Source organism: Myotis daubentonii, chromosome 8 (genome assembly GCF_963259705.1).
Source record: "Myotis daubentonii chromosome 8, mMyoDau2.1, whole genome shotgun sequence".
NCBI classification, from domain to species: domain Eukaryota; kingdom Metazoa; phylum Chordata; class Mammalia; order Chiroptera; family Vespertilionidae; genus Myotis; species Myotis daubentonii.
The window spans coordinates 24,245,998-24,268,146 of record NC_081847.1 but is presented as its reverse complement, the minus strand read 5'-3'; the positions used below and the strand labels follow the sequence as shown (position 1 = coordinate 24,268,146).

At 40.4% G+C, this 22,149-nt stretch overlaps 1 pseudogene; it reads left to right on the top strand.

Annotated features, from left to right (window-relative positions):
- The first annotated feature begins 3,179 nt into the window (after positions 1–3,179).
- Positions 3,180–6,148, top strand: LOC132240157 (NHP2-like protein 1; annotated as a pseudogene).
- Positions 6,149–22,149: the final 16,001 nt, after the last annotated feature.

The window sequence follows — 22,149 nt, the reverse complement described above, 5'->3', positions numbered from 1 at the left end:
AAGAAATACAAAAACTGAACATAATGTGTGAATCAGGATTGAATCCTGGAATAGGCTAAATAATAGTATACGGACATTATTGATGTGATGTGATTATAAATTTTGATAAACCCTGCTGATTGGATAGCTATTAGTATTCTATCAACATTAAGTTCCCTGAATTTGATAATGTACTATTGATATTGAAGTGAATGACCTTGTTCTTAGGAAATAGACACTGAAGATTTAGAGGCAAATGGGTGTAGCTCTAGGAACTTGTTTTCAGTAGTGCAGGAAAAAAGCATGTGTGTGCATGTGTGCACATGTGAGGGAGTCAGGGAGGGAGGGCGAAAAGGAGAGAGGGAAAGAGGGAGAATGGTAAAGCAAATGTGGTAAAATATTGATTAGTAAATCTGGACAAAAGGTATGTGTACTATTCTTTCTGTAAGTTTGTAATTATATAAAAATTACAAAGTAAAAATATGAACACCTCTATAAAAGTATAACTCAAATGCATCCAGCATTATACACTCATCTACTACTTATTTGTTCCAGTTGTCAGAGCGGCAATTATTATCTCCAAAGTTCAAAATATATATATTTATAGTAATTACCTTCTCCCAGCTGAGCTGCCAGCCTTCCTCACATTCTTACAATAGCAGGTAAGACTGGCTATCCACCAAAGTAAAGAGAGGTGCATGACCTGAACAACTCTTATGTTCATTCATTGTTCATAATAAATGTCCTTAAAAAATTTAGTGTTTTAAAATAACAACCATTAATGTATTACCCCTCATGCTTTCTGTAGGTAGGAATTCATGAAGGGCTTACCTGGGTATTTCTGGAGTAGGGTCCCTGGAACAGCAATAGCCTGGAGTAGCAGGGGGCTAGATGGAGCTCTCTCTCACAAAGTAGTTTCAGGACTTTCCATGTGATCTCTCCACCTGGGCTAGATTGGGCTTCTACACAACATGTGGCCTCATAGTAGTTGGACTGCTTATATGGTGGCTTGGGATTCTAAGAAACTGTTCTGAGAGAACCAAGTGGAAGCTACATCACCTTTCTAAAAACCTCAGAAATCCATAGCATTCATTCCTTCTGACAGAGTCACAAGATTAAAGGAAGGACACATAGACCCCACTTTTTTTAAAATATATTTTATTGATTTTTTTTTACAGACAGGAAGGGAGAGGGATAGAGAGTTAGAAACTTTAATGAGAGAGAAACATCAACCAGCTGCATCCTGCACACCCCCTACTGGGGATGTGCCCACAACCAAGGTACATGCCCTTGACCGGAATCGAACCTGGGACCTTTCAGTCTGCAGGCTGACGCTCTATCCACTAAGCCAAACAGGTTAGGGATAGACCCCACTTTTTGATGACAGGAGTGTCAAACTCACATTGCAAGAAAAGCATGTGGGATGAGAGATCTTAGGGCCATCTTGAAAACTGCTATCTGTCACATCTTTCTAATATACATTTGTAAAAGCAGATAAGTACAGTTGAGCTCATAAGGCTGTGTCTCATAGAAGCTGCCCAAGAAATCTAAGACCTATTCCTAGGTCACTGAAGTCCTAAGGTTTACAGAAAAGCAAACTTATTGGTCTCAATGACATAGAACACCTAAACCACTGCTTTTTCATCCGTTTTGTTTCTACATTTCTAAATTTCTAGACTAAATATAAGAATCATTCTATTTTAAAAAGTACATGAGCATGATCCAAATTGCTACAGATACCCTTGAAACATATAAACTTTTCTAGCATAGTCGTGCAAGAACACATGGATGGTCAGTGACTTCGCTGGAGCCTGGGACAGGGGAGAGGGTATAGGTACTTTATTGGGAGGTTCTCTCAGAGATCACAAGTGAGAGGAACCGAGACTATAACAGGGATAGAGGGGTATTCAATCCAACTGTCCACTATGGAATTGCTACAGCTGTGGTAAACTGAGGCGTATTGTCAATGAGGACTAACTGAGAGAAGTAATGCTCCATCACATTCTCTCCCCATGGTTAAGGGTTTATTCCCACCCCAAACGTCTACAGTAGCCCAAAAATTTCTGAGCATAAATCAAGACAAAATTAGTATCATGATCTTGAAGACAGCAGCTGCATCACAAGTGTGTCAGAAAGGGTGTGAGGTAGGGCTCAGAGGCATCCAAAACACTTAAAAATGCTAAACAACCCATTCCATACCCTAAGCAATAAAAGGCTGTGTTCCTCTGTGTCAGGAAATAGTTATAAAACATTAACAGTTGTAGTCCAAATATTAACAACTGTGTTGTGCTGAGAGCCTATTGCTAAACGTTCAAGAATTTTGTGAGCTGGGTAAACAAAACCATTAGTAAAAATTAAATGACGTAAATTTACAATTACGTAAATTACATTTACAAACAAAGTTAATAAGCTCTCATAATTCATGACTCTCTTAGTAGTTTGCTACATTCACTCTTACATATGCTCTTCAGATTATTTATGTCATTTATATCTATTTGGCAAAAATACTATGTAGTGGTGCCTATCTCCTCCCAACTCTCAGTTTAGTGATCACATTGGAAACTTGAAGTCAGCCATGACAGGAGTACTTACACCATTTCATTCCTGCCACTTCCTGTTAACTTCTATCTCTTTCCCCACCCTCATTCCAGCAGCAGCATGTTTATGTTCATTGCCTTGAGGAATGCAAGATATGATAAAAGGAGAGAAATAACAACTGTTTCCAGGCTTTTGCATTTTAAAAGTTGGGCCCTCTGGAGGAAAAACCAAGAGTTCATGTTCACAGAAACTTTGGGAGAAGGTAAGATGTGCAAAAGCAAAGTTTACCAGCTTACTTGCCTCTCCAAGAAAATAAGGGATTTGATCTGAAAAAGGAGCATGAGTGTGGCCATGTAAAGAGAGGGAAACCATGAGATTCTAGGCTTAACTCGTTGGGGCAAGATTGATTAAAAGGATAGGTTTGGAGGAGTGAAGTAAGGGAGAGATTAGACCTCATTTGATGAAATCCCAGGTGATCAGCAAGACCCCAGGATGGAAATGGAAGCCAATTGTGTCTATGTGTCCAGCATGTCAGAGGTGGGAGACAGAGAGCCCCATCCTGGACCTTGCAGACAGAACCTAGGACTAGGCAACTTCCTGAAGAACCGAAGACTGAGAACTTTGACATATCCCTGATCTCACAACACTAAAGCCACGACACAATGAAACCCCCAGAGCTGGCATCCCTGGCAAAAGATGTGGAAACCCGAATTAACGAAAATCAAATGTATGCTTTATTGTTGCATAGGATCTCATTATAGAAACAATTAGAATCCCAGAAAATAAAAACAGCTGAATTTCTTGCACACTTGAATTTATGAACCTGGATTGGTACCCACTACACCTTGACTGGTGGGAAACAAAGTTTTAAAAATGTAACCATTTTTAGGCATTTGTTGTACTATTTGCCGCATCTACCACATCGGACTGCTACTTCCAAAGATCAGATTTATAATAGGCAGTATTGATCGAATTATAGATTATTACAGCAAGGGTTCCGAAGTGCTCCAGGGACTTTTGGGGGACAACCCTTTGAAACATAAATGGGTATTATTTACCTAATCACGTCTTATCTAACATCCAGGAAATAGCCCCACGCCAGGACAATGTCTATCCCAGAAACTAACACACTTGAAGAAACCTGTATTTCCCCCTCTTTTTAACTATTTGCAGACTATTGTTTTCATAAATATTCATTACCCTTCTGTGATAGAGGGCTTTATTTCCCTACTCCTATTGTCTTGGCCATATTATTTGCACTGATGTGTGTCACGTAGAAGAGAATATTTCCTGTGTTCACTTTTCCTTTTTTCACCAGCAATATTCTTGATTTTAGGAAACCGATTGCAAAAATGACTTTAAATGTTCACCCTTCCCTTCATAATATGATTCTGTAACAACTCGCATCAAAGGTGGTGTTCCTCATCCCTAGAACTTGGGGGTGGCCTGTGATATAATTTGACCAGTACAATGTAGCAGCAATGATGTGCTATTTCAAAATCTAATTTGTAGCTATGGCTGGTGTGCTCAGTGGTTAGAGGCATTGGCCCAGGCACTAAAAAGTTTCCAGTGCAATTCCCTATCAAGGGCACATTCCTGGGTTGTAGGTTTGATCCCCCACACCTGTCTGGATGTGTGCAGGAGACAACCAATCCATGTGTCTCTCTCACATTGATGTTTCTCTCTCTCTCCCTCTTCCTCCCTCCCTCCCTTTCTCCTTCCTTCCCTTCAACTCTCTCTCTCTGAAAATCAATGGGAAAAAATATCCTCAGATGAGGATTAACAACAACAAAAATCTAATTTGTAGAAGAGCTTCCATTCCTCAACTCACTATTTGGAAACCCTGATACTGTCATGTGAACAAGCTTGGGTTAGCCTGTTGAAGAATGAGGACGAAGAATGAATGGACCATGAATGAGTTCTCCCAACTGAAATCATTCTAGACTAGCCTACTGCAAGTCAACTACAAAATATATCAGTGAGTCAAGCTTAGATCAACTGATTCTAACCCAGATCAGCAGAACTGTCTGGTGGGTATGTAGACTCCGGAGAAAAAGTAAATGTTTATTCCTGAATGCTGCTGAAGTTTTGAAGTGATTTGAAATTGCAGATAGCCAGTGCCCAGATTGAAGCTTCTCAGTCATTTCAGGATGCAGAAGATGTGGAACAGAGCTCCAACCAGCATACAAAGGATGTGTAGTACCCACAAGAAAGAAATCTAGGTTCTCCAAATTAAGAACTTTAATGATGTCAGGCAATAATTTTTCTTGAGCATGTACAAGATGCCCGGCGCTGTTCTACATGCTTACATACCTCCTACATCACGGTTCGCCATTGATCAGACCAGGAAACAGAGACACTGAGGTTCGGGGAATGTCCCAAGGTTGTCCAACTTGCAGATGAGGAGGCAGCCTGGCTCCAGCTCCTGAAGTCTAATCACCACAATACGCCAGCATCATTTAATCTAGTGCTTCTCAAACACCTGCATGGGAGTCACATGGAAGGCCCGTTAAGCAGATTAGAGCAGCTGTTCTCAACCTGTGGGTCGAGACCCCTTTGGGGGTCGAACGACCCTTTCACAGGGGTCGCCTAAGACCATCGGAAAATACATATATAATTATATATTGCTTTTGTGATTAATTACTATGTTTTAATTATGTTCAATTTGTAACAATGAAAATATATACTGCATATCAGATATTTACATTACAATTCATAACAGTAGCAAAATTACAGTTAAGAAGTAGCCACGAAAATAATTTTATGGTTGGGAGTCACTACAACATGAGGAACTATATTAAAGGGTGGCAGCATTAGGAAGGTTGAGAACCACTGGATTAGAGCATCGCATCCCTAGAACTTTGGGATGTGTGGATGGAATCAGGAATATGCATTTCTAGCATGCATCTAGGGTTTGCAGATATTGCTAGTCCAAGTGCCACACTCTAGGAGCAGTCATTTTATCCTCAAAGCATCCCCCTGCGGAAGATGCTATCAACCTCCCTATTTTCAATGGAGGCCAAGAGGTTACATTATCTGGTAGGTGTTAATCCATGGATTTCAAGAAAAACCATGAAATGACTTGCTCAAGATCACATTAGTTAATGGCACTGCAAGGATTTACATTTACACTGTCTTGTTTTAGAGACAAGGCTTGTAAGGACTTACAGTTTGCTTTTTAAGAATATACCTCTCGGCCTACAAGCAGCTTCGAAAAGGAGCCAATGAGGCCACCAAAACCCTTAACAGAGGCATCTCTGAGTTCATCGTGATGGCTGCAGACGCAGAGCCCCTGGAGATCATCCTGAACCTCCCGCTGCTGTGTGAAGGCAAGAATGTGCCCTACGTGTTTGTGCGCTCCAAGCAGGCGCTGGGGCGGGCCTGCGGGTCTCCAGGCCTGTCATCGACTGTTCTGTCACCATCAAAGAAGGCTCCCAGCTGAAGCAGCAGATCCAGTCCATTCAGCAGTCCATTGAAAGGCTCTTAGTCTAAACCGGTGGCCTCTGCCACGCTCTCTCTTGCCTCCTCCCCCTCGGTTGTGTATCATATTGTCTGTGTTACCATGTAGGATTTCCAGCTACCTTCTATTGTTATAAAATATTGTAGTAGTAAATCTTTTTATATTTTTGAATTATTGTTTTGTCTTATAGATTATCATCCCCACACCCACCCCACTCCACCCCGAAACCTCCTCTTCCACTTTTTCTCCCTTTTGAAAGATGAACTAAGCCCAGAACAGGTAGAAGCAGAGTAGTGACACCATTCAAAAGCAGGAAAGAGCCAGGGTAGAGAGATCCAATTCCAGCTTTGAGGCATTAACTGCCTTTTGTGTACAGGGTATGGTGAAATAGATACCACCCACTTGATCTCCCTTGTGCCTGGCATACAGAATCATTCCATACATGATCCAGGGCTCTCTAGGGTATTATGCATCATTTGAGGAAGAAGTATATATCCTGTGAGGTTGTTAGTTGTATGCCCAAGTGTCATTTATTAATGTACCCCTACCGTTTGGTTTTGGTAATATATGTCCTTCCCAGCCCCGCCCCCCCCAAAACAAAATAAAACAAAAACTCCCAATTGTGCCCCTGAGGGTGGAGGACAGCAGCATACGAAAGAGATGTGCGCTGCAGTATTCCAAAAGTGGCCTGGGCTAGTGAGACATGGAGCAGTTGACCTAGGTCTTAAAGGAGTCTGGAGTGGCAAGAGAAAGTAGAGTCAACTGGTGCTGGACTGAAGGATTCTGGGCAAGTCTTGGAGACGTGGAAGCTACAACAGAGATGATGGAGTCCAAGGAAACATCCTTTCTGGTGAATAGATTTCTTCAGTGGACACTTGGTATCAGCTCTGAGAGCTTTTACCCATTTCCTGTCCTGCCACGATGTGGGTCAGATGTATGTGTTCTTGGTCATGTCAGAAGGACAGTGCTAATGTGTCATTGTTGTGAGAGTCCTAGTAAATGAATATATTCATTCTACAAAAAAAAAAAAAAAAAAAAGAATATACCTCTCATATACTAGACCAGCAGGCCAACCAGGGAGCCAAAGCTCATGCATTCTCCAGGTCCCACACGCTCCTGCATATAAAGAACACCTAAGAATCGCCCTGACTGGTTTGGCTCAGTGGATGGAGCATCGGCCTGTGGACTGAAGAGTCCCAGGTTCAATTCCGGTCAAGGGCATGTACCTTGATTGCGGGCGCATCCCCAGTAGGGGGTGTGCAGGAGGCAGTTGATCAATGTTTCTCTCTCATCGATGTTTCTAATTCTCTATCCCTTTCCCTTCCTCGCTGTAAAAAAAAAATCATATATATATGTGTGTATATATGGAACACCTAGGAATCATTTGCTACATTGAACTGAAGTTAGAACACAGTGCCCTCCCTCACCACTTTCCCTGGAGTTACGACTCAAGTAATTATGTTAGATTAGGAAATACGTGTTTGTTTTCTTCAAGTTCCTGGTCCTTTCTCTCATCTATCACAATTTAGTTTGTTTGCTATAGTTTGCTCTTGTGTATATTTTAACTGACAGCGGTTATTGTTCTCATTTAGGCTAACCCTGGAGGCCAGAAAAAATGTATAGTGGTCTCTTGTTCATTCCTGTTTAACTTGAACAATATACTAATGTGATCAATATCTAGTTCAATTTCCATTGTTAGTAGCAATAAAACATTGCTGTCCAATTATATGTTTCCTCAGAGTAAGTGAAAGCGTTTAATAATGCTTTGTTTCGATCACCTTCATGAGTGAAACTGAGGTAGACATTTGGGGAAAATAAAAATCAATGAATTGAGGTAGTAAAATAGAGCTCCACCATTTCAGTTGCTTTTACTTCACACAAAGTTAGGGCTTTTGCATCACTTGGAAACTGTTCTAAATAATGAGTTTTTGGAAAATATATCTGAGTACCTTCTATATCCAAAACTGATGCCAACATCTTCCCTGATTTTCATCAACTGGCCTAACTTCCCTTCTGGATATCCCTATTTCTATTCATGGTAGCATCATTCTCCTGAGGAAAAGGGCTCAGCAATTGGTGCCACCCTCACTTCACTTCCATCTCCTTCACCTTCACATCCCATCAACTTCCCTGTGGGTAGGTTGTACCATCTCCATATTGACACTGCTGCTGAGCTCCCAGATCTGCTGTGTCCCTCTTACCAGTTCCCCAAGTCCATCTCCCAGCTAGTGCCCACTTGGTTTCCAATGGTTTGCACCTGAGGCCTCTTCAGAGAGCTGCCCTGACACTATTGGAACTCTTACCTCCAATGCCTAGGAGTTTTTAGCATCCTGGAGTGGCCTAAACCAAATGAGTGATTGTGTAGAAGAATGAAAGCCCAGTTCCCTGGCCTTCAAACAAAACAAACTCCGAGATGATGTTTATGATTCAGCTCTTTGTGGGATCAGGCTGAGGCTGGGACTGGCCCTGAAAGTTCACTCTTGCTTTGTATCTTCTCCTTCCCTGTCCTGCTTCCTCCTACACCCTTACTGGTTTTTCCTAGGAGCAATGCCTCTGTAAATTATTTGCCTGTGGACCCTCGCCTCAGGCTGTTTCTGGAGAACCCAATCTAAGACAGTCTCACTTGAGCATCCACCTTTCTATTCACAAAGCTACCACCTTAGTTCACTACCTATTGTGCAAGCACTTCCTCTTGCCATCTGGGCTTGGATTCTTCCCATTTAGCTCCCTGATCACATCATTTGTCTGATCAAAATCTAGCCCGTGTTCCTCATTTGCTTTGGACTTAAGCACAAACTCTTGGCCTGAAATTTAAGGCCTTTCACACCATGACTCCAATCTACCAATCATTAAACCTTGCAAATAAATTCCTAATGTTGTACAGAACTTGACTCCGACAATCCCCTTCCCTACATTCCCAGCTCCCTCCTTGACACAAAGCTGTTCCTTCATCTGAAATGTCCTCCCATTTTATCCAAGAATAAAATTCTGCCTCTCAATCAAGTGCATCTCAAATGCCTATTCTATTACGAAGATTTTATTGATTCTTCTTTGTAGTAGTTTCCTACTGTTGCTACAATAAATTACCACAAACTTAATGGCTTAAAACACCACATATTTATTACCTCACAGTTCTGTAGGTTAGAAATCCAGGCAGGCCACCTCTAGTGCCAAAGCCAGTCCTTCTGGACCAGGGGTGGGGAACCTTTTTTCTATCAAAGGCCATTGGAATGTTTATAACATCATTCAAAGGCCATACAAAATTATCAACTTAAAACTTACCCTGTGGCCCTAACCGGTTTGGCTCAGTGGTTAGAGCGTCAGCCTGCGGACTCAAGGGTCCCAGGTTCGATTCCGGTCAAGGGCATGTACCTTGGTTGTGGGCACATCCCCAGTGGGGAGTGTGCAGGAGGCAGCTGATCGATGTTTCTCTCTCATCGATGTTTCTAGCTCTCTATCCCTCTCCCTTCCTCTCTGTAAAAAATCAATAAAATATATTTAAAAAAAAACTTACCCTGTTACATTTGGTCAAATATTTAATTAACTCACCCCTAATGCCTTGGCAGGGCCAGACGTTCCCCACCCCTGGTCTAGAGCTTTGATTCTCTCTGACTTCCCTTTCTGTGGCATCTCCTCTGCCTCCAGCTTCGAAAGTTCTCCATTCTTAAGGGATCATGTAATTAGGCTGAGCCCACCTAGATAATCCAGGATATTCTCCCCATCTCAAAGTCCATAATCTTAACCACATCTACGAAATCCTTTTGCCATGTAACATAACATAGTCATAGGTTTCATGGTTTAGAACGTGGAACTCTTTGGGGGCAATTCTGTCTACCCGACCTCCCCAAATAAAAATGGTCTCTTCCTACTCTGAAATCTGATAGCTCTTCATATCTCCATTATAGTTTTCCTCATATACAAATTAGTAAGAGTTAACTTACTTTAATATGTTCCAGGCACTGTTCTAAGCATTTTCATATATTGACTCAATCTTCATTACAACCCTCTGAGGTCAGTACTATTACTATTTCCATTTTACAGACAAGGATAGTGTGACATAAGAAAGATTTATAATGTTTAAGCTAATAAATGGGAGAGCCAGGTATGGCAAAAATGATGCTGTGTTTGCTAAACTGTTTAATTTTTCCTCCACTGCCACAGGAAGAATTCACTTCCAACTGCCCCAAGGTAGGACCACGTGACTGATTCTGGATAACAGAGGGTGGGCAAAAGTGATGACGGTTATTTTTCTCAACCTGGTAGCTCCAATACGCAGCATGGTTTTCTCTCTCTCTCTCTCTCTCTCTCTCTCTCTCTCTCTCAGTGGGAGCAAATGACCTCAAATGAAAGAGCCACACCATGAAAGAGCCCAGATCTCTGAATCACCTTCTGCAAGAAAGTGAGCCTGGAGGTTCTCCCAACTCCTACTGGGCAGTGGCATGTGGCTTATGTCACAGTGTCTTAAGTCGCTGGGATTTGAAGGATCTGTGACAGTAGCTCCTATCACTTACTTTGATGAATACACCAAATGCCAAGCCTAGGAAATTGGGCTCTACATTCTGTGTCCTTAACTGCAATGTTATTCCTTTCCCCTTCCCTTTCTGACAATGCTACTTCTAGAGTTAATATCTCCAACATTCATGGAGGTGTTATAAGTGTGATATAATGTGTTCATGGCATATTTTATATTGTGGTGACTCAGACACTTCCAATTATAGCAGGCTGGGGTCTGGTGCCACTGCCCTCTACCCCCTGCTGGATTCACTCACTGTTTAACATACAGGCAGTAAACACTTAATTAATTCAATGTAGAAAGTGGGATTTTTTAAAAACAAATTAGTTATATAAAATATACCACAAAGAAAATATTCAGTGTACTTAAAAAATTAATCGCTGTCGAACATTAAGAAAGCATCCTATTGACACGGAATGTGCACAAGCTAAAAGGCCCTTCCATGTTTTTTAACACTGGCTGTGGTACCTCCTCATGACAAGTTTATCAGGAAGAAACATAGGTTAATTGTAAATATCAAAATACAGTAAAAACATAAGTAACAATAGATGTGGTTATTTTACAAATTCAGTGTCCTTTCTGGGTAATGAAATGAGGAAGGTCTTCCTTTCTAACAATCAAGGTCATTACATAGAGTGAACCCTTTTTTCTCGACCAGGAGAGCATTCAAATAGAACATTTGCACATATTTCACTGTGGGCTTTTCAACAATTTGCATGTAATATGCTGAGATTTATTTTCCAGGACAACCAGCGGAGAAGAGTGGGATAACTGAACTAATCCTATTCTAATTTCCCTGACATAATCCTACAGATTCTCAGAAGGACCAAAACATAGACATAAAACCAAAGGAACAGAATACAAACTGTTTGCTTATAGTAGTTCCTTCTAAGCAGAGGGAACAGCCAGTACTAAACTCAGAAGGGGATGTTCCTCGATGAGTTCTGGGAACAGGACAACCAGTGTGGGTGGCAAACAGTGACTAAGGGAGGGAGAGTTTAGGATAACAGCAGAGAGGGAGGGGAGTCAGATCACCGAGAGCCTCAATTCAATCTTGATGACCAAGGGGACCTATTGGAGAGTTTGAAGCAGGGAGAAATCTAGTCTGTATTATATTTTTTCAAGAATGACTCTGGCTGTTCTCTGGATAATGCAACCATAAATATATATTCTATTTCTCTTGGTTTGCCTTCTCTGGGAAATAAGAATGGGAGAAAGTTGGAGGTTATTATCATCATCATTGTAAGGAATGGTATGGAGTTAGACTAGAATACCTGCAGCAGATGTGGGGAACCATTGCCAGATCTGGAATATTCTGCCTGGAGAACTGAGAGTACTTGTGAATGCAATTGCTATGTGTGGTGATATTGGAAGTGGGGTGGGGGGATGGAGTGACTCTGTGTTTGGGCTCCCAGTTCATTGTTTCAGTTAAGTTTCTCGATAACTCTAGCCTGGGCAAAACTGCAGCAATGTCCTCATCTCCACTTTTTTTGGTCTCCCATTCTCCCCATTACAATCATCTTCAAAATTATCCTCTATGTGATCCCATAAATCTCAGAATAATTTCCTTTAAAACTGGATTAGTCAACATCTGGTTAGGAAAAAAGAACCCACATTAAATGTTGTCAGAGAGGACTTTGTAGTCAGGGCATAAAGGGGACATGGAGGTAAAACCAGATATTAGCAATTTCAAAGACATTGCCACTTCTAGACTAGATCACTGAGACCTGAAAGATGCAGTTACTACCCCAAAGGCTGGGATAAATAGAGAAGAGTGAGGATCCCAGACAGAATCCAAAGCTCCTATATTCCAGCCGCATTATCCCCTGAACCCATCAGGTTTTTAAGAAACCTTTGCACATGTCATTTACTCCAACTGGAATGACATTCTAGCTGCATAGGAAACAGATCTAGAAAGCCACCTCAGTTTCCCCAAGCAGAGTAAATCACACCCTCTTCTTTGACAGCCCTGTGCTTCCGTAGCTCTATCTCAACAATGAATCATATTGCAATGTCATGTATCTGTTTACAGGGTGGTCTCACTCCCAGGACTGTGAATTCCTTGCAGATAAGATTATGTCTTGAAGACTTCTCATCATTCTTCCGAAGATGTTTATTGAATTGATAGTAGCCACAGATAAGCTAGAGGATCCATGCTGACATTGGACAACTTTTTGAAGTTCAAATTGGAGTGAAAGATTAAATACTGCTCACCTCATAGTCCATAAAATAAAGCAGAATAGATGGTGGTCATTTTGCACCTATGACATATATATCAGTTCATGTCTGTGCCATAATAAAACCACTACTGACCTTCATGGGGAGCTCAGATTCTTGGGTCCCGCCTGTCAGAGATTTTGAAGTAACAGATCTGGGTGAGGCCCGAGAAGCTGCCTTATAGCAAGAACCCAAGTGATGCCGATGATGCAGTTTAAGGACCATACTTTAGTACCACTCCAACTACCTGAGGTAACTTAATTGTATTGGATCCTTATTTTTAAAACAGCAAGGTGTTAATAAATTAAAAACCCATGCAAACTAAAGCCACTTTGTGAAAGAGTTCAAAGTTGTGCCTTAGGAATTGACCAATTAACAACTGCAAGCAATTTTAGGTTCTACAAAGTTCCTTATAGATAATTCATGTTTATATACAGGAGGGAAAAGTTAATCCAGGCCAAAGACAGTAACCAACCGCCAGCCAAAGTCTAAAATCAAGACATAAAAACAAAATAAAAAAAATATACATTAGGCCTTATTAGCCTGTATCCAAAATAAGAAAAAAATCCATCTCTAGCTTTCTTAAATTAAAAGGTTTTGCTCCTCCTAACTGTGCCATTTTTCCAATTCTCTCTAAAATATCTAATAATGGTACACTCAGTGACAGCCACATACTCCATGGCTCAAAGTAATTAATATTTTCCCACTAATAACAGATTGCAGATGCTCTCCTGCCAGTCCTCAAGATTTCAGACTGATCACTAGTGAAGCAGCTTACTACTTAGCATGTACCCGGTCAGATCTGTTGTGATCCAATGAATGATATTTGAAAATCATCCTATAATGAGCCCTTATAAATTACTATAATTAAGCTGATTATTAGCCTGCCCTTCCTTGATCCTAATTTAATTTCCTTCCATGATTTCTTTCTTCCACCCATCTTTCTACTTCATTGCTTAAAATAAAAAGAGCAAAGCACTTCCTTTTAAAAGTGCATAATGTACCTCCATTTTATCTCGATCATTTAGATCATACTCCTGTTATTAGCAGAAAGCTGATCTGAATAATATATTGAGTCTACTTTAAATGTGGAATAAGCCTCAAAGAGCAGGAGACTCTTAAGTGACTGTGAGAGAGTGTACATTCACCTCAGTGTCCAGTCCAAAGGCATGAGGTTAAAAGTAAATGCTAGCTTCTGTCATGTGGGACCATAGAGGAGAGGCCTGGAACAAAATCCCACACACTCCATGTGTGGATTCAAAGATTTATGAGCTCTTACAACTAAACACAAAACACACCCACAAGCTCTAACGGAATTGTCCTTACATCTCATAGAGTGTTCCTAAAATAAGTCTTCTCTGCAAACTGGGGTATCCTATATAATAAAAGGGTAATATGCAAATTGACCCTAACAGTGGAATGACCAGAATGACCGCTTGACCAGTCACTATGAGGTGCACTGATCACCTCTTGGTCCCTCTACCTGGCTGGCAGGCTCAGATTGCCAGATGGCAAACAGGGAACCAGGGGTGGGTGGTGGTGGGAGGCAGGGCCATCTGTGGGGGGCAGGGCCACTGCAGGCAGCTGGGGAAGATGGCCCTGATCGCAGGCCAAGCCTAGGGACTATACCCACACATAATTTTCATGTGCCAGGCCTCTAGTTAGAATAATGAAGTGCTTTGGATGTACAAAAATCTGGTTTACATCCTGATTCTGCCTCATTCTTTCTTTCTTCCTTCCCTCTCTTCCTTTCTCCTTCTGTCCTTTCCTTCTTTCTTTTATTTGTCTTTGGTGCAATTCCATGAGTAGCTTTCCCAATTTATTAGAGTCATAGCTCTTTCTTTTCTTTCTTTCTTTTTTAAAATCCTCACCTGAGGATATTTTTTCATTGATTTTTTTTTTATTTTTTATTTTAGAGAATGTGAAGGAACGGGGGAGAAGGAGGGAGAAAGAGAGAGAGAGAGAGAGAACATTGAAGTGAGACAGACACATGGATTGGTTGCCTCCAGCATGTGCCTTCACTGGGGCTGGATTGAGCCTGCAAATGACTTACATGCCCTTGACCTGGAATTGAACCTGTGACCTTAGGGCCCTTGGGCCAATGCTCTAACCAATGAGCCAAACCAGTCAGGGCAGTTCTTTCAATTTTAAAACAGAGATTGAAAATTCCTACCAGACAGCCCTAGCTGGTTTGGCTCAGTGGATAGAGTGTTGGCCTGTGGACCAAAGGGTCCCAGGTTCAATTCCAATCAAGGGCACGTATCTTGGTTGCAGGCTCCTCCCCGGCCTTGGCCCTGGTCAGGGCTCATGCAGGAGGCAACCAATTGATGTGTTTCTCTCACATTGATGTTTCTCTCTGTCTTTCTCTCTTCTAATTTCTCTAAAAATCAATGGAAAAATATCCTTGGGTGAGGATTAACAAAAAAAAAAAAAAAAAAAGACAGTTCCTACCAGAAAAATTTTGAAAGTTTCATTGGGACCACAGTTTGACCTAAACAATTTTTTTCTACTTTTCTACATTTTTCAAATTTTCTACAATGGACATGCATTTCTAGAATAAACTTGAGAAGCAATATCTAGTATAGCATTTAGGAGTATGGTCTGCTTCAGAGCACCTGAGATCAGTTTTGCTCCACTGCTTACTAGTTGTGCCACACTAGGTAGCTATGTAATCTATCCAGGCCTTGATTTGTCACTCTGTAAAGTAGGAATAAAAGAAGTATTAAAAGGATTAAATTAAATGAAAACTCACGGAAAATGCTTGAACAGTATTAATTATCATCATCACCATTTTTGTTACTTTGCTGATTACAAATCAGGATGCTATACATTTAATCCTCTTTGTCCTTGGCATATATCTTATTATAATGTAGAACCCAAATCTTATTTACTACGTTGTCTGCCTCCTGGACATTCACATTAATATTCTTTTCACAGTACAGCATTTGGTTTGATGAATGACCCAGCTTTCTGGAATCACCTCCTAAATAAATACATACCTTTGAATCCTTGTCTCAGGGTCTGCTTCTGGGAGATCGCGGATTGAGTCATATATTTAAACCTGAGAATGCTAAATTGAAGGAAACACAGAAAAACCTAAAATTCATAGTTGAGAAAATAGAAGAGAGTTCACTGGAATGAAACAGATCTTACTTAATTTGAAAAACAGAACTTGAAGGCAAGAATGGGCCTGTTCAGTAAGTTCCTGTGTGCAGGGAAGGGTGGGGGTGGTGTCAATTTTGATCTTACAAGTAGTTCAGAGATGTAAACTATCCACCAGAGATCAGAGTGAGTGGAAATATCATCAGGATTTTTCTCAGAGTACACTTGGTACTGTTGTCCAGTTACAAAAAAAAAAAAGACCAGGGAATGTGAATAGGAAATAGGAAATTCATAAAAGCAGAATGAGATAAGTTTGTCTATTGAAGTCATGAGATAATATACATTTATCATAAATTTAAATGCCTTTTAAAAACAAATGCCTAATTCTTTTTCTGGCAGTATTGAAATTTATAAAACCAGACTGACCTTAACAAAAAACAATTTAAAATGCTAGCTAAAATATAAATAACGTATTTGTATGTGTAAGAATGAGTGGGTGAGAAAGCGGCATTCTCAGAGGCTAAACACTAATTGAGAGCAGGAATCTAGACAAGCTCAGGTTAAGCGTGTTTGCAAGTCCACGGGAACTTGAGAGTTGGGGGTGACTTTCACCGCTCACTTTAGGGATAGGGTTACCTGGCATTAGGAGACAATGCCAGAGCTCACCCATATAAAGGAGAGTCTGCAAAGGACCACATTCAAGGTAAAGATACATTTTTAAAAAGTCCTTACTGTCTAACATTTCTAAACCCTCCCATGCTTCACATGACATGAATCAGCAAGGAAAGTGATCATCTCAGACCTTGGTATTGGGTGAAAAAGAAAAAAAAAATCCCCTGAGAGGCGATAGTCACAAGATGTTCCTGTCACAGTTTTACAATCCAATTAATATTGAATAGCCTCAAGCTAAGAATTTAGCTTAAAGTTGTATTTTTAGGGTAAGATTAGCTGCTTTAATAAATAAACCTTGAAATATCGGTGGCTTAACACAACCACATTTATTTCTTGCTTACACTTCATCCACTTGCCAGAGGGCAGAACCTGGAGGTAAGGAGCTCTCTACACGGCTCAGAAGGCCTCCTGGAGCATCTGAATCTACCTATCAGTGGAATAGAAAGAGGATTCTGTGTGAGTACATTCAGAGCTGATGTGGTAGAATATTAAAAATGGCCCCCAATGAATTATGTCTCTCTGTGCTCATGCCCCTTTGCACTGTGACTTGGAAGTTCCTTCTATGAAAAGGTGGAATCTACTTCCAGACTCCTTGTGTAACCAAATCAAGGTTTGACTGCCTGCCATAAAGAAAGCCAAACTCGTGAGACAGGTGCCAGTAAAAAAGGAAAGAGATTTGTTCAAGTGCCAGTCACCTGGAAAGATGGGGGACTCTTGTCCTCCCATCATTTTTTCATCTCAGTGCAGGCAGAGATTTTTATAAGAAGGGAGATGGAAGTCAGAACAAATAAATCAAGGGGAGAGGGTTGAAAAGCTCTCTACGTGCAGGCCAGTGCAAGCCATTCTGATAAAAATCTTAAAACTGGTCAAGTAATGGTATGGTGTGAGTCATCCTGGTTCTATGGTTGAAGGTCAGCATTGTGGCCACATTGGGGAGAATAATGGCATTCCATCTCACAGTGAGTAACAAGGCCCCTGATACGTGAGAGAGACCATCTTGGGCTCTCCAGTTTACAAGCTAAATGCAGTCAGGCACGTAACTGAGCACAGGCAAGACTGGCAAAATACTGCCCAGTCAACTGACAGTTTCATGAAGAACTGGTTAATGTTTTAAGGCTCTACATATCAGTGGTTGTTTATAACACAGCAATTGAGTGTTCATTCAGTGGCAAGGTTTTTATGGGCCAGGGTACCTGATTCTACTCATATTCCATGGGCAAGAACTGAGGCTCAAGGCCACACACAACTCTAAGGACAGCTGGGCAATAGAATCTACCTAAGTACCCAGGATGACAAATAATATGCTTTGGTGAACAATTAGCCAGTTCCTACCACAAAACTGGTCCTTATTTCATAGTTTCCAAGCACTTAGAATAGGCAGAAAGAGATAGTGTCTGAAGAAATTTACCTTTACTCCAGGCTTCAAATAACTAGGGGGAAAAAAGTTTTAAATAAGCCTAAAGAAAGAGAATAACTCTAGCTATTACAGTTATTTAAAAAGAATGTAAGAGGATTTTTCTGCAAAACAAGGGAAAATAAACCAATAAATTCCTCAAAATATGACGCATCAACACTGACCCTGCAATCATAAAGATAAGGAATCTGCACTTAAAAGCTTCTCCAAAAAAGAAAATTCCAGATCCTGACAGGTATGTGGGCAAGTTCTAACAAACATTTGAAAAAATGATAATTTAAACATTGCTCATACTCTTCTAAAAAAAAAACAGCAAAAGAAAGAATATTTTTAACAGTTTATGAGGTGAGCATAAATCACGTCACAAAATCAAACAAGATGCTCAGGGAATGAAAATTGATAGGATATTCTCACTCGTGAACATATGTATAAAAATCTGAAAGAAAACTTTAGCAAACTGAATTGAGCAGAGTGTAGAAAAGATAACACATCATGACCAAGTTGGATTCTTCTAGGAATGTGAGGTTAGTATATACATATATATATAATTTTATATATATTATATAATTTAACTACATTGAATTATATTCATACTATTCATTATATTGACAGATTAAAAGAATCTGGTTTCTGGTCTAGCATGTAAGGAGCTTGAAAACATTACTCTGTTCTACCAATAAGTAAAAATTGAATAAACTAAAAATCAATAATTGTTTATCATTCATCAGAGAATTGAGGTCATAGGACAAACTGCTGCCCTAACTATTGGAGAGACGGGTAGGTAGAGAGAGTCACAACTTACAGGAGCAGAAACTTTCACGGGAACCAGTTCAATGGTAGGAAAACTCAACTGAAATTGATGAATTGTAGGAGGCTAAGTGTAGAGAAAACTAAGAATTAAAACCTCCAGAGACACGCAGTCTTGGCGGGGGTGAGGGTGAGAGGGACGCCACACTTCTGTGAGTTTCACCTCCTGGAACTCTACTCATTCTTACAGTGAAGATGGGAGAAAAAATTTCCTTTTACTTGCAGCAGAGGGAGAGAAGAAGTAGCCAGTTTGAAATACACCAGAGCAGTCTGTGCTTAATAAGCCTACCCTAAGGAGAAGTTATCTAACCCATTAGGGTTTCGTCTGCACCTAACTGAACTGGAGGAAAGAAATACCCATCTCCCGGCCCCTCTAGTCATCCTGTCCCATCTACATGAGGGAACAAGTAAGAAGCACTTGGGAAGATCACAGTCCAGGGGCACAGACTCACTGAAAGACTGAGACCTATCATAGGTCCACAGGACATTTTCCCTCCTCATCGCCACATTACAAAGGTCTATTTCCTGCTGTTCCTTTTACCCAGTGCATTATGTCCAGCTTTGAACAAAAATGACAAGGCATTGTAAAGGACAAAAAAACAACAATACAAAAATCCCCCTCAAGTTTGAAGAGACAGAACAAGCATCAGAACCAGAGTCAGATATGCCAGGAGTATTGGAATTACCAGAATAGCAATTTAAAATAACTCTGATTAATATGCTAAGGCCTCTCATGGAAAAAAAGTGGACAGTATGCGAAGAAAGATGGTTAATACTGTAGAGAAATGAAAATTATAAGAAAGAATAAGAAAGCAATGGTATAAATCAAAATACTCTAACAGAAATGAAGAATGAATGCCTTTGATGTGCTCATGACTGAACATGGCTGAGGAAAGACTCTCTGATCAAAACCATTGCTCGAAATACATTTGAGGAGCAAATGTGTGAAGATATACAGTAGTCTCCCTTTATCCCCGTCTTCCAAGTTTCTTTTACCAGCAGTCAACCACAGTCTGAAAATATTACATAGGAAATCCCAGAAATAAACAATTCATAAGTTTTGAATTGTCTCCCATTCTGAGTTCTGTGATGAAATCTCATGCCTTCTCACTTTAAAATTGTGCATGAGCCCTAACTGGTTTGGCTCAGTGGATAGAGGGTCAGCCTGTGGACTCAAGGGTCCCAGGTTTGATTCCGGTCAGGGGCATGTACTTTGGTTGCAGGCACATCCCCAGGAGGGAGTGTGCAGGAGGCAGCTGATCGATGTCTCTCTCTCTCATCGATGTTTCTAACTCTCTATCCCTCTCCCTTCCTCTCTGAAAAAAATCAATAAAATATATTTTGAAAATAAAATTGTGCATAACATGCCCCTTAGTTACTCAGCAGTCAACTCATTTATCAGGTGGACTTTTTCAGTATTGCAATTCTTGTGTTCAAGTGACCTTATTTTACTTAAAAATACCTTTTATTACATTATATTATTACAATTCTTCCATTTTATTATTAGTTGTTGTTAATCTCTTACTGTACCTAATTTATAAATTAAACTTCATCATAGGTATATATGTACAGGAAAAAAAAACCCAGTATATGTAGGCTCAGTACTACCTGTTTAAGGCACCCACTGTGGGTCTTAGAACATATGCCCTGCAGATAAGGGGTGCTACTATACACTTCTACACCCATCTGCACTCATTCTCTATCCCTCTCTTCCAATTCATTGCCAGCAGTGTCCCTTTTCCCAACCAAGACCAAGCTTTCAACCAATGATTGAATTCCTATCCCCAGCCAGTTTTTCATTTACCTTTTTTTTTACATTACTCATTTACTCTTTTTCTCTTTCTTATTCATACTACAAACCATATTCTCCCAAATAGCTTTGAATAGTTCTCATCTCTCCCATTCAAAACATAACTCTCCTTAAACCGACATTTCCTCTCCAGCTTCCATCTTTCTCCCTCTTGTCTGCTTCAAAAAATTCTTACAGAATTGCTTACATTGGCCTCCAGATGCTCAGGAGAATCTCCATCAACCCAAGTGGTACTAGCTAGCATCTCATTTTGAAGATCACAGCTGTCACCCACTGCAGTTTGGCTTTCTTCACCATGACTTTGCTCATATTGTTCTTGTGTCAGGAATGGCCTACCTGTCCTAGCTGGTTTGGCTCAGTGGATAGAGCATCAGCCTACAGACTGAAGGGTCCCAGGTTCAAGTCCAGTCAAGGGCACATGCTTGGGTTGAGGGCTCGATCCCCAGTAGGGGGTGTGCAGAAGGCAGCTGATCAATGATTCTCTCTCATTATTGATGTTTCTATCTCTCCCTCTCCCTCCTGCTCTGAAACCAATAAAAAAATATTGCTTAAAAAAAGGAATGGCTTACTTGAGCTCAAATCCAATAACTTTTTTTAACACCTCATCAAACATAACCCTCAACTTATTCCACAATCTCCTGACTATTTCCTCCTTCTTAAAATACTATCCTCCCTGCACTTTTCTGGGTTTCCACTTACCACTTCAGATTCTCCTTTTTTGACTTCATTACGGGTTCATTCCTTTCTCCTCAGTCAGTGCTTGTTACTAGTGATCACAATGCTTTAGCCAGTCCACTGTAGTCTTACTCAAGCCTTACAGTCACAGTTTCAATAACTACCTATAAGTAAGTGACTCACAGAGAGTTTTAGTATCAGCTCAGGTCATCTCTCTGACTCCCAGACCTGAATATGCCAGTAACTTCCTCCTTCCTTGCCCACCTGGATATCTCCAAATCTCCTCATACTCTAAAACCTTTGAGAATTTTGTCTTAGCCACGTCAGTTGTAAATGAGATAATATATAGTAAAAGTGGAATAGCCTAACCCTTCTCAGAGTATATTGAAATTTGCCTGCAAAATATTGCATACTGCATATTGCAGATTATAGACCAGCAATTAGGGAAAATTGAACTGATTAAGTAGGACTGATAAACTAGTGTTAACAGACTTCTTGGTAACAAAGAAGATACCACTGACATCAAGTTTGGGAGCATGTAAAGGTGAGTAAAAACCTCACTCCCCATGTTTCATCTGTCACCAACTTCTATAGCTTGTTCTATTTTCATCATCTCCTCAAATCTACAGTCCATAATTCAATTCTTTCAGTGACAAAATCAAAGCACCCTGAACCACTCTTCAAGTTCCCACCATTATCAACAAATCTAGAAGCAAAGGGGTCCATGTATCCTGCTTTCGTTTCTGTTAATTATAGATGACAATTCTCTTACTTTTATTTATGGTAGACCTTCTGCTTGTTCACTGGGTGCCCATAATTTTCACTCTCTCTCACCTGTGTCCTGTCTTTTTCCTCCTCTTTATTGAATCACTCTCTTCAGCATTCAAACATGCAATTTTTTTAAAATATATGTTATTGATTTTTTACAGAGCAGAAGGGAGAGAGATAGAGAGTTAGAAACA